Source organism: Gracilinanus agilis, chromosome 3, assembly GCF_016433145.1.
Source record: "Gracilinanus agilis isolate LMUSP501 chromosome 3, AgileGrace, whole genome shotgun sequence".
NCBI classification, from domain to species: domain Eukaryota; kingdom Metazoa; phylum Chordata; class Mammalia; order Didelphimorphia; family Didelphidae; genus Gracilinanus; species Gracilinanus agilis.
Window position 1 is genome coordinate 21033516 of NC_058132.1, and position 10410 is coordinate 21043925.

A 10410-nucleotide genomic window follows, 5' to 3' on the forward strand; every position below is an offset into this window, starting at 1 on the left:
GGTACATAATCTATTCATACCAGATGCAGAAAGTCATATTGTGTTTTTGTAACCCTAAAGGATTTAAAAATATTCTTCCAGTTGTTATAAATCAGGGACAAGAGTTATTGACACATCTGTTTTGATAGGTGGTATACCACAGGTCAGATGACAGAAATTTGATGGACAGCTGTGCCCTCTCCACCTGTGTAGCACCCTGATGGGACCATTTTTCCAACTCACACATTGGCTCCCAAACCCTCTGTTTGAAGTTTATGTCAAATGACCCATGTGACCCTGCTTATCCTTTAGTGCTGGGCTATAGTACTATAGATTTCATTCTCTTTGAGGATCTGCCTCCCCTTACTCAAGGTCTTAATGTTCAACTGTCTGTATGTCACTCCTCCATAGTCATCAGCCCCTGATGTCTGCAGGAAAAATACATGGGTGAAGAATGGTCGATAATTATCACTAAGGGCCAAGAACAAGAAGCAATAGTGAATCTGAGATTAATAAATAGATGACACCAGAGGGAGGATGTGGGAAGGCTGGGGCCAAGGATAAGACTGAGTTATATCTCAGGAGTGGGATGAGGATGGAGAATCCTCACTGATGGGTCAGTCTCTGCTTGACACGAAGAGAAGGCTCTATTAGTTCTTGAAGTTGCCAGTTATGAACATGGATCTCTGTCCCCCCCGCCCTTTATTTCCAGAATACTGGCACTTGGTATTCTCTTGGATCAATGGAAACAAAATACATTAAGGAAGGTACCATCAGCCAGGGCTGCTTTGAGACAAACAAAGGCCAGGTTGAGAAGGTCAGTCTGAGAGTCACACTCATTATCCTTTCCTCACCATGGAAGCTTTCCAGTGGGTCGGGTATGCAATCACATGAGGTGGGGTAGAAAATGCAAGAGAGATTGGGGAGGTGAACTAAGCATCCCTGTCTCCTGATAGGTTCTCCTTGTGGGGCTCCTGGTGAGAATGATGTCAGGAACAGATTTCAATAGGATCATAGATGGAAGGGACCTCAGATTCTCTAGTGATAGCTCTTCAGATCACAGGTAAAGAAACTGAGACCCTGACACTCGGTCCATTGTTTATTCCCTCACCCATAGTAGAAGGGTTAGAGTACCCACTTGGTGCTTTACATCCTCCTTCTGAACTCACCAAAATAGGAGCGATGATGACACAAGAAGGCCAATAGAAAGAGGAAGAAGAGAATGATGGCACAGCTGAAGATGATGAGAAGAGTTGTAGATCCTGAAGCTGGGAAGGAAACCATTTTTCAAACTTCATTGTCCTGATGGATTCATCATCTTTATTCATATTTCCATACTTCCACCCATGATCAATTCTGTGAAATAAGTGCTGAGGACACATGGCCTTCCCTTCTAACTCCCCAAATCTTCTCCTCAAGTCTTACCTTGTATGAGAGGTATATCCAGCTCACCTGGAAAACAGAATGGTTCATAAGGAAGGGATAAGTTATCTCTTAGAAGATAAATTCTCACTCTGGTTCCCTATGACCCTGGAATAGTAGGAAGAAGAAAAGTCTCTACTGGTTCCAATTCTCCTCATTTGCAACATTAAAGTAAAGTCTTTATTTGCTCTATTGGGGTAATGAGAGAATATCTACCCCCTGGAGTTGATCCTTCTTCAGAAATACCCCTCTCACCTTTCACTATAAGCTCCAAGGGGTCACTGGACTCTGCCATGACTTGGTCAACAGCATCTGAGTGATGGTGGCAACTGTAATTCCCAGTGTGATTGGTGGTCACATAGGTAAAGAGAAATTTAGCTTCATCATGGATGGGATCACTGATCTCCATTGGTTTCTCATCTCCTTCCTTGTACAGAGCAAACCTCATGCCCCAAGCTGGTCCATGACACAAGAGGGTCACATTCTCCCCTGGGGCCATGGTTCTTTGTGGCCAGGCTGAGAGGGAGAGTTTTTGCTGCATGTCTGGAAGTTAAATTAAAAAAAAAAACAATAGGAACAAGAACTTTTTTTTTTCTTAAAAGGCTATGGTTCTCCATTGTCCCCTCTGCTACTCAGTCATTTCTTCAGTCATTTTGGACTCTCTGTGACACCATTTGGAGTTTTCCTGGCAACAATAATGGAGTGGTTTGCCACTTCTTTATCTAGTTCATCTTACAAATGAGGAAACGGAGGCAAACAGGATGAAGTGCCTTGCTTAGCTAGTAGGTATCTGAGGTTATACTTGAACTTAGGTCCTCCTGATTTTTTCCAGTTTCAGTGCCACTTTGACTAGGGGATTTCTTCAGAATTTAGTTTATCTTAAAAGCAACTTGCAGAGATGAAGAAAAGAAATTCCCTGTAGCAGAAAAATATGAAGCCAGAAGAAATGATTAGGTCTGTATCCCAAAGAAATAAAAGGAAAAGGACCTATTTCTAGAAAAATATTAATAGCAGCTCATTCTGTGGTGGCAAAGAATTGGAGATTGAGAACATATTTGTCATTGGAAACAGAGGGTCTATTGGCTACTGGCTGAATTAGCTGTCATATATGTTTGTATTGGAAGACTACTGTGCTATAAGAAATGATGAGCATGAGGATTTCAGAGGAACTTAGGAAGACCTCCATGAACTGATGTAAAGTGAAGTGAGCAGAACCAGAAGAACATTCTACACAGTAACTACAACATTGTATGATGAACTATGAATGATGTAGCTCTTCTCAGCAACACAATGATCCAAGACAATCCCCAACGTCTCCTGATGAAAAAGCTACCTATCTTCCTCCAGAGAAAGAGCTAGGGAAGTCTAAATGCAGAATGAAGCATGTTTTTCACTTTATTTTCCCATTTTTTTTTGGTTTTATATGGGTCTTCTTTCCCAACATGACCAATGTGGAATATGCTTTGCACGATCACACATGTAATCAAAATATTTATCATGTCAGGGAGAGTGAAAGGAAGGAGAGAACTGGGGACTCAAAATTTTAGAAAAGAAATGTTAGATGTTGTTATTACATGTAATTGGAAAAATTTAAATATCTTTCTTAAAAAGCGCAGACTTCTATGAATTGATCTCTAGTGAATTCAGTAGTCAGGAGTTTATTGGATACAGTAACAGAAATCTTGCAATAATGCTTCATTGTGAAAGACTTAGCTACTCTGATCAATACAAAGATCCAAGATAATTCCGAAGGATTCATGGTGAAGGACTGTCCTCCAGAGAGGCAACTGGTGAATTCTGAGTACAAACTGGACTATAGTTTTCTCACTTCCTTTATTTTTCTTGTTTTATTGTGACATGACCAATATGGAAATATGTTTTACATGATTTCACATCTATAATGGATATCCTATTGCTTGCCTTCTCAATAGGTGGGGAGTGGCTGGAAGGAAGGAGAGAATTTTTAAGTTGGAAAATTTTTAAATGTTAAAAATGAATAAATCATTATTTTTAAACATTAAAAAACAGGGGGCAGCTGGGTAGCTCAGTGGATTGAGAGTCAGGCCTAGAGACTCGGGAGGTCCTAGGTTCAAATCTGGCCTCAGACACTTCCCAGCTGTGTGACCCTGGGAAAGTCACTTGACCCCCATTGCCCACCGTTACCACTCTTCCACCAAGGAGCCAATACACAGAAGTTAAGGGTTTTAAAAAAACACAAAAAACCCATTAAAAACCAAACCCAATTACCATCATCATGATCATATAAAACTCACTGTTCACAGCTCCCTGTAAGGAATTCTTGACTCTGTATCATTAATGGTCAATACAGCTAAGCTGCCTCTGGGGGGACTCCTGAAAAACGTCCTCTCCCTGCTTTTAGGGAATTAGGTTTGAGTGACCTTGTTTTGAATGGGGTTTTGGCAAAGACTGTGCATCTGCCCCAGCAGTCCTCCTCCTATCCTGGGTGCCCATGGACCTGGCCCATATTGAAGGGGCAACATGGGGGGCCACAGCAGAGCTCCCACCTTAAGACCCACACCTGAAACTTTAGGATTGTCTCAAGTATGCAGAAGAAACTCTTTGAGTTCTGCCTTTTTGGTAATGGAGTCTGAGAGAACCACCCTATTTTGGCCCATGGACCTTATGTGATTCTTTGGCAGCACTTAAAAGAGCAGCACTCAATTCTCCTTAAGAGGCAGAGGCACTTCTGGGATTGGGGCTATGGACGGATGTCACCATGATTTAAATAGCTGAGGGCAGGCAGGGTCACTGCATCGATAGGATACTTCCACTTTCACCTCCCTAATGTGGGCTGTCATTCTTCCTCCAGTGCTTCTGAGGGGATGCTGATGAGCACAGAACCCAGCTCCAGCAGCAGTGGTTCTCCTGGGGGACAATAGAGCTCATGGCCCATCTCGGGGAAGTCTCTGTCTTAGTTGTTGCTTGAATCGCTTTAGGTCTTTCCAACAACATAGGAGATCAGAGAGGAATCTGGCAGCAGCACCTCCCACAAGGCTTCCTGAACACAGGACAATGGCAACCCAAGCCCCAACATCCTTCTACAGAAAAGAACAGCAGGGCCTGCCATTCCAAGAGAGGGAGATTCAAGAGAAAAGTGTTTCCTCCTCCTTGAAGGGATGACAGCCAAGACCTACCTAAGGAACTACCAGTGTTGTGGATAAGAGTGGGACAAGTCTTTTGGATCATTTCAGGTCACCTGTGAGCAGCCTGGGGAGACACCTTAGGGGAGTGGTCCAGTGAAGTTTTAGGGAAGAGATTGTCTGGGGTGATCCTGCTCCATGAAGTCACTATTGTTTTCTTGGAAGGGGTTAACCATGAATCATTTGTGCTACTCCATACTGTGATTCTTCCTTCTCCCATATTTCTAGAAATGACTCTTCAAGATGGGTTCTGACTGAGACACACCTAAGGCTGTGAAGAGGGTCTGCCCATTCAGCCATTTCTCTCTTTAAGCTACAAATACTTCTATATGGACTAACATTGAGTCAATGTCCAGAACTCTATTTGTGCCTAAATTGAAGAGTTTCCTCTGCAGTATTTGTATTTCTTGGTCATGCCCATTAGCCAGGGCTGTGCTCCAGATCTCGGTCCTCCTCCTCTCTTTTTCCTCTCTCCCCACATCTCACTTGCTAATGCCATCACTTCCCAAAGGCTCAGTTATTAGCTCTATGCCTGTAGTTACTTGATGGATGTTTCCAGCCCTGCTCTCTGTCTCCTAAACCACAATTCTGTATTATCCACTATCCAAGTAGCTTGGGGACAGGGCACAGAGTGCTGATCTTGGAGGCAGCAAGATGAGTTCAAATTCTGCCTTGACTGCTTACTAACTCTGAGTTCCTGGGCAAGTCACATATCCTGCATGCCTCAGTTTCCTCCTCTGTAAAATAGGGAGAATAACACCTGCCTTCCAGAGTTGCCATGAGGGCTAAATGAACTTCTAAAGCATTTTGCCAACCTGAAAGCACTTTAGAAATGTTATTCTTATTGTAGGCACTGAAGTCACCAAAAGCAAAGAAATGAACAAAAAGTGATGGGAGCAGGGTTTTCTCTGTGGCATCAGCAGCCAGAAACATGGGAAGCTTGAAATCAATGCTTATTAGCTGTGATCCTGAATTACCCCCTCCCTGTGGGCTCCTCTTCCTCTTGAGGTCATCCTACCACAGGGGATCCTAACCTGGGTGCAGGAACTTTTATGTATGCACGTATGTGAACACACACATACACAGACACTCTCATATAAACATACATGTATCTATACATCTCTATTCTGATATTTGTATCACAATTCATTTAGTTTTCTTTACAACTCTTTCCATTGTATTTTATAGATTTAAAAACCTCATTCTGAGAAGGAGCCTCAGGGTTTCCCCAGACTGCCACAAACAACATGACACCACTAAGGAGAAGAACTTGAACCCTTGAACCAGCCCTGATCCTGCCCAGTGGACTCCTTCCAATCCTCAAGCCACTCCTTCTTCCTCTCATTCCTCCATCCTGCACAATGGAGCCACATCCCCTTCTCACCTTTCACCCAGATCTCCAGGGCACTGCTGGCCTCTGACTCTCTTTGTGGGTCCTGGGATCCAAAGTACTTGCAACTATAGTTCCCAGAATCCTGAGCTGTCACCCACGGTAGGCTGAAGTTAGCCCAGGACCCAGCTGAAGTGTGGCTCTTCAAAGGCTGTGAATTCCCCTCCTTGAGCAGAAGGTATGTCCATTGCTGTGGAACTAAATCTTCGCTGTCTGGCTTCTTGCACTTGAGAGTCAGATAGCTCCCTGGAGCCATGATAAGGTCTCTGTCAGCTGAGAGAGTGGCCTTGGGGAGAGAACCTGGAAGAGAGAAGACACTGAACTAGGAGTCATAACACTCAGGTTCACATCCCAGCCCTGCTTAGAACTGTCTGAGTGACCCTGGACAAACTCCACTTCTTTAATTCCTGATGCTGTCATCTATAGAAGGACCCAATAATCTCTGGTCCCCTCCAAATCAATGAATCTCAGAGACATTTTCATGTTAAATTTCAACTCACACCTTCTTTTCCCCAGCATTGATGACTCAAAGGGGGGAAATCATCTGATTAATTAACTGATCTAGACTCTCCCTCTTTCCTTTTAACCCTTGTGAACCACAGAAAGGATCAGCATTGAAGCTAAGAGCTTGGCTCAGAACATGTTTGAGAAGTCACAGGTCCCATCACTGACACTTACTTATTACTATGTCTGGGCAAGCCTTGACCTCTCTAAGACTCATTTCCTCATCTCTACAATGATAATTAGAGATTTCAAAGCTGGATGGCTGGAAGGATGATTGTATCCTTAATGGAAAGCAGAAAGGTAGAAACCTTTCTGAGGAAGGAGAAATCTGGATTAGTGTTTGCCCATTTTAAGAGGATTAAAGTCTAAATAGTTTAAGAGGTCCCATGCTAAGACAGGGTAGGGCTGGATAGTGATCTGGAAGGCCCTGTTCATTTAGTCCAGAGGAGATGATGCAATTACTAAGAAAGCATGGATAGAGAAGAGAAGAGGACCAGGGACAGAGACTTGTGGAATACATTTATATGAGGTCATGGTAGAGATCGTGATTTAAAGAAAGAGACCAAGAAGATGTAGCAAAGTGAAAAGATCGCTCTGGGAAGAGGGAGTATTAAGGAAGAAAAGGAAGCCACCAGTGTCAAGAACTGAAGAGAGGCCAAGAAGGATGAGGAATGGGAAAAGGTCATCTGATCTTTCGCAGAAAGAAAAACTGGGCATTTAGAAAAGAGCAGCTTTGAGTGATGAGGGCCAAAGGCAGGCTGAGAAGTGAGTGGCAGGAGAGGGACCTGAAATAAAGAATATAAATGACTTTGGATGCATATTTGCCTGGGAGACGGAGGAGAGAAAAAAGAGCCCAAATCAAGGAAATATTTGTGTCTATTTTCATATGTGGGGAGATTTGGGGGATTTTGTTATGTTTAGCTTTTTAAATAGCAGGGAAGGGACAAAGTGATGGGGAGAGCCACTGAAGGCTAGAATATGGGGAAGAAGACAGTCATGAGAATGAATTTGTCAGAGAAGATGGGAGGGGTTGGCTGAGAAGAGCAGAAAGACCAGCAGAGAAAGGCAGAATGTCTCCAGAGCACCAATGGGCACATAAACTGGTTGGGGAAAGAATGGTGGTGTTTGAGACCAAAGAAAGTGCCTTCAAAGATCACTGCTATTTGGGGCCAAGGACAAGGCATTGGATTTGAAATCAGATGTCAACAGTTCAAGTTCTAAGACTCTCTCTTATGATCAGAGGCCACTTAGCTTTTCTCTTCATCTTTAAAAAGCAAGGCCAGACAAGGTGGCCCTCCAGCTCCACTTTAAGCTCTAAATCATGGCTCTCCTCATGGTATATAGCTCTGGGGATTCATGGCAGTCCTGCTACCTCTTGGAGGCTTGCTTTCCTCCCCTGAAAAACAGGAGGGTAAAGGAGAGCAATGTACCACCTCATCAACAAACAATGCCATATATGTAGGGCTCAAAGTTTTTTTCAAGCACCTACCATGTGTCAGGACCTGACTAGGACTACAAGACAAAAGCACATCCTTTTTGCCCCCAAGGAACTTATCTACTCATCAGGGTAGACTGCAGGCAGATGGATAAATCTATGAGAAATACCTAAAAACAAATAGAAAGGAAACTTGGAGGGGAAAGTACTGATTAGCCAAGGGTGGGGTGAATGGAGGGCTAGACCTTTTGCAGAATGTTAGATGAGGAATGCTAGATGAATCTTAGAAGATAACAGGCATTACAGAAGGAGGAAACATGGGAGATAGCCAGTATGAAGACATGGATGTAGACAAAAGAGCTTGTATGAGAAAAGAATAAGAGGGTTTCTTTTGATGGGATCACTGGAGTTGATGGATTGGGAGGATCATCAACTTGCACCAGGAAGGAACATCAGAGGCCATTCCATCCAATCCCCTCATTTTCTGAATGGGAAAGGGGCTGAGACAGGCTTATGGATGTGCCCTGGTTTATAGTGCTAGAGAGGATCAGAAGCAGGATCTGAACCTCTTTCAAGTTTAGAATTTTTGCCAGAGGGTGAAAGGATCAAGGAGAGAGTTTTCCTCACTCATTTAGCATGTTAAAGGGCAGAAGAAATCTGTTGGGCTTCAGTGGTACAGCGGTAAGCAGGACTCTCTGGCATTAGAGCCAGGTGAGCCTAAGGACACGAGGATGCCAAAGGGACGTCATTGCAGGAAGGGGCAACAGAAGCAGTGGCTAAGGGGGCACCATGCCAACTTGGAGTGGCCTGGTTATTAGTGCTGAAACAAGCAGCCAATGAGGCCTGTGGGGCTCAAGATGTTTCCCCCATCAGGTCCCAAGTGCTTCCTCTTGGCTTCTTCTTTCCTGGCATCCTCAGCAGCCAGAGTATTGGGAGAAACACACTTTGCCAAATTTAAAGCGTTACGAGGATATGAGTTATTATTATAAGACACTGTATGGGTATTTATCATAACATAATTAGCTTTCAGGTTCACCGAACACTTGAAGGTGATTTTTCTGGTCATCACAGTCACTAGAATTCTGAATTAGGACCTCCCGCACTCCTAAAAGGAAGCTCATTTCTGCTACTTGGATACAATTATCACACGTTTAAATTTTCTGATGAGACATTGAATCCAACTTTCCTGGAGCTCCTGGGGCCATAGACTCACATTTGCCCCCAGGAAGCCCACAGACCTCTTCACAGCACAGGGAGAGATCAATGAAAGGAAAATAGAGCCCCACAACTTTGGCAGGTCCCTTGTCTCCCCGGCTCCTTCAGCTTTTACCCCCATGATGCTCTGGAAGTGACTTCTTCCAGCTCAGCCAAGCCACCCACTCAATCCTCACTCTTCTGGAGTGATGAAGTGACTCTCTACTCTCCGCTGGGGGAGAGAATGTGGGGGAAAGGACTCACCCTCCTGGGCTTGGATCCTGTGGCTCAGAAATAACCCTATCAAAGAAAGGTCCAAGTGAGTCAAGTCCCAGATCAGCAGCTACCATCTCACCCCACATGTTCCTCCCACATCATTAAAGAAACCTGGAGTCTACTTTTCTCCTGGGAAGCCATTCCATAAGCAAGAACAGTCTGCTCTTTCCCCCACTAACTCTTGTCCATGGGCCTCCTCAGAATGATCCCATCACTGCTCCTCCCCATTTCCTCCATTTCTATTCCTGTCCCCATTCACTCACCAAAATAGAGAAGAGAGGACAGTGTGGACGCCATGGTGCAGTCAAAGCTCCGTCCTCAGCTGAATGATCTCAGCTGTCCAGAGGGAAGGAGGAGGGACAAAGGCTGGGGTTTGGGTCCAGGATGTGGTGGCAGGAGCTTCTGCCCCCACTTCCTAAAACCAGACCCCAAACTTCCCTCCCTGAATCTGGTGCAATAGGGACTGACTCTCTCAAGCAGGCTTCTCTTTAGCCTTCCACAAGCCCTGGAGGTATCCCTGCCCATGTGAGCCTCCTTCTGTCTGTCATTGTTTTCTATCCCTCGTTCTCTTAGGTTCTTAGGTTCCCCTCTTAGGTAGTGTGAATCAATACTTGGATTTATGGGCAGAAGCCCTGAACTGGAAGCTGGTATTGGAAGTGGTAATCCTGCCCCTTACTAACTGTATGAACTTGGCAGAAATCCTTCAGTGCCTGGACAGAATAACACTGTCCTGTGTAGCTGCCAGGTTGCTGTCAGAATGATGGATGCCCAGCCATTTCCAGAACTGGAGAAATGTCGGCTCTTTTTATTAGGGGAAAGAGCAGGGCAGGAATCAATGAGGAAGTTATGACAAGATGACCAGGTGATGGAGGATGCAACCAAAGGCTATGCTCAGGCAGGCACACTTTCCCTAAAACGATCCCTTAGGCTCCTTTGGCACCTGTGATTCCTGCATGTGGACTCGAGTCCCAAACTCAGTGGATGCCACAGAAATGCGAGAAGGAGGTTGCAAAGAGAAATTCTACATAAAGACTAATTACAATATAAAA

The 10410-nt window shown here is 44.4% G+C and overlaps 1 pseudogene; it reads right to left on the reverse strand.

The window, feature by feature from the left end:
- Positions 1–287: 287 nt before the first annotated feature.
- Positions 288–9658, reverse strand: LOC123240836 (annotated as a pseudogene).
- Positions 9659–10410: the final 752 nt, after the last annotated feature.